This window comes from Cibotium barometz, chromosome 21 (genome assembly GCF_041138505.1).
Source record: "Cibotium barometz isolate CiBa-2024 chromosome 21, ASM4113850v1, whole genome shotgun sequence".
Lineage (NCBI taxonomy): Eukaryota > Viridiplantae > Streptophyta > Polypodiopsida > Cyatheales > Cibotiaceae > Cibotium > Cibotium barometz.
Window position 1 is genome coordinate 11,370,850 of NC_141066.1, and position 2,441 is coordinate 11,373,290.

General features: G+C 48.7%; 1 non-coding gene across 1 annotated transcript; it reads right to left on the bottom strand.

The window, feature by feature from the left end:
- Positions 1-1,390: 1,390 nt before the first annotated feature.
- LOC147626858 (5S ribosomal RNA) lies at positions 1,391-1,509 on the bottom strand. Its single transcript, XR_015268546.1, has one exon. It is a non-coding gene; the product is annotated as a 5S ribosomal RNA (ribosomal RNA).
- Between the last annotated feature and the right edge of the window lie 932 nt (positions 1,510-2,441).

A 2,441-nucleotide genomic window follows, 5' to 3' on the forward strand; every position in this document is an offset into this window, starting at 1 on the left:
GCCAAGAGAGAAGCCATGAGCTCCAAGAAACATAAGTTTCCATTTCTAAAAATGATCATCAAAAGTTACAACCATGGTCCAAGTCCCCTCTTTTATACATGGACTTGTCCCATTATTAACCCTATTGAATAAAGTTCCTACTTTATTACACACTATATATTATTAAGTAAGTTGCATTAACAGAAAAAAATACATGAATTAATAGCCTTACAATTAGTATGTGGGTGGGAGTATATAAATGTGCGTGTGTGTGTGGATGTGCATGTGAGTGCATGTGCGTGTGCACGTGTGCGGGTGTGTACGCGCACACGTATGTGCACGTGGATGTGTAGGTACATAGAGGATACATATGTTCGTGTGCATGCAATATGTGCGTGTGGGGGGAGGGCGTGAGACGGTGGGAGTTCATGAAACAAAACAGGAGGTCACGAAACGGCGAGGGACGGTGGGGGGAGGGCGTGAGACGGTGGGAGTTCATGAAACGACATGGGAGGTCGCGAAAACAACGTGCGGCGGTGGGGGGAGGGCGTGAGACGGAGGGGGGTCATGAAACGGCGAGGGATGGTGGGAGAAAGCCGCAAAACGGTGGGGGGAGGGTGTGAGACGGCGAGGGGCAGTGAAACGGTGGGGCGATGGCGTGGTGAGGGTTTTAGACGACGGGGGGATGAGAAACGGTGGGGAGAGGGCACGAGGTGGCGTGAGGCTACGAAACGGCGAGGGAGGGCGGGGGGAGGGCGTGAGGCGGTGAGAGGTCACGAAACGGCGAGGGATGATGGGGGGAGGGCATGAGACGGCGAGAGGTCACGAAACGGCGAGGGTCGATGGGGGGAGGGCGTGATTGGAATTAAACCCTTTATTTATTAAACTCAAACCTTAAATTAACTAAACTAACATATTAAATTATATGTTAGTAAGTCCTTAAATAAAACTGCTTGGCATATTAAACCCTTGTCTTCGTAAAATCCCTTACCTTGTTTTGCTCTTATTTCTCTAAACTAAAAACCCTTAACCAGAATTGTTATCTTTAGTACTCGATTTAGTACTAAAGCGACTTCAGTACTAGAATGAGTATTGAATTTGATTTTGGTATTATATCTTATTTTAAATATTTAACCTCAAGTCCTTTATTAATTGGCATTTCAATCGAGCTACTATTTAGTTGACATCACCGCCACATAATTAACATGAGAACCATAGAATCAAGTCGCTCCGCCACACGGGGGGCGATGGGTGGGGGGAGGGGGGGGCATGAAACAACGAGAGGAACGACGAGAGGGCGAAGCGCGTGGGGGGGCGATGCGACGACGACTTGAGAGGGGGTGTGGGAGGCCTACCAATGGCAGGCAACGCGACGACAACGGGGGGCGTCCCCAAAAGGAAAAAAGGACAGAGGGTGCAGCACCATGACTTCCCGGGAGGTCACCCATCCCAGTACTATTCTGGCCCAAGCGCGCTTAACTGCGGAGTTCTGATGGGATCCGGTGTAGTAGCGCTGGTATGACCGCACCACGCAATACTCTCGCGCGATGCACCCCTTAAAGACGACATCCGGGCTGCACCACAGGCAACGTCAAGCCATTCCACCAGCACCTTACAGTCAGTACTCCGGTGCACCGCCGAATAGTACCACCGTCGGAGAATAGACATTGCAGTTTTGGCCAGTCCTCTTGGACATATGGGTCTATAGTGGAGCCTGTTCAAGAACATGGTTTCAAAGGCCATGGGCTGAGGTTCTCAAGACAAGCCTAGTCGACATCCCTACTCTCTCTCCCCAATCATTGCTCAGAGGTCATGTTCCTATTCCATCTGTTCACATCTTTTATATATCCATGGTGTAGTAGCGCTCGTATGACCGCACCACTTAATCTCTAAGAGGCAGGGGTCACCAGGAGATTTCTAGCAATTGGGCATTGTTAGCAAAGAGGATCCATTGAACAAGTTTTCTAAGAGGGTAAGTATGTATTGGGGTGGTAAGGGTGAGGTGAGATCTAAGTGATGCTGAACAGAAGTAGTTGTGATGGCTCTGAAGTGATATTGAAGTGTGCATGCAACAATTGGTGGGTGCAAAGCAAACCTTGCCAGGTCTGTAGCTGATTACAGTAGCCTCTCGTGTTCTTCCTCGTACAAACTATCCACTTACAAGGGTGGCTTTGGAGCTGCCTTTGCCGCCGCTAACTGTTGTCTTAATTCGAGTAGCTCTCGATCTTTCTGTTCCAACTTCTCATTCGGCATCATGAGCTATCTTCTTTGATCTGTCTTCATAAGCCAGGTGCTCCTCTCGCTTTGCCGCCACTCTTTTCTTTGCATCCTCCAACTGTTTGGAGAGATCCTCTCTTTCCTTGGCTTGCAATTGTGCTTTTAAGGTGGCTTCTTCTAGCAACTTTTCTAATTGTTGGCATCTTGCTTCTTGGACATTTGAGTGATTTTGCACCTCTTGTAAT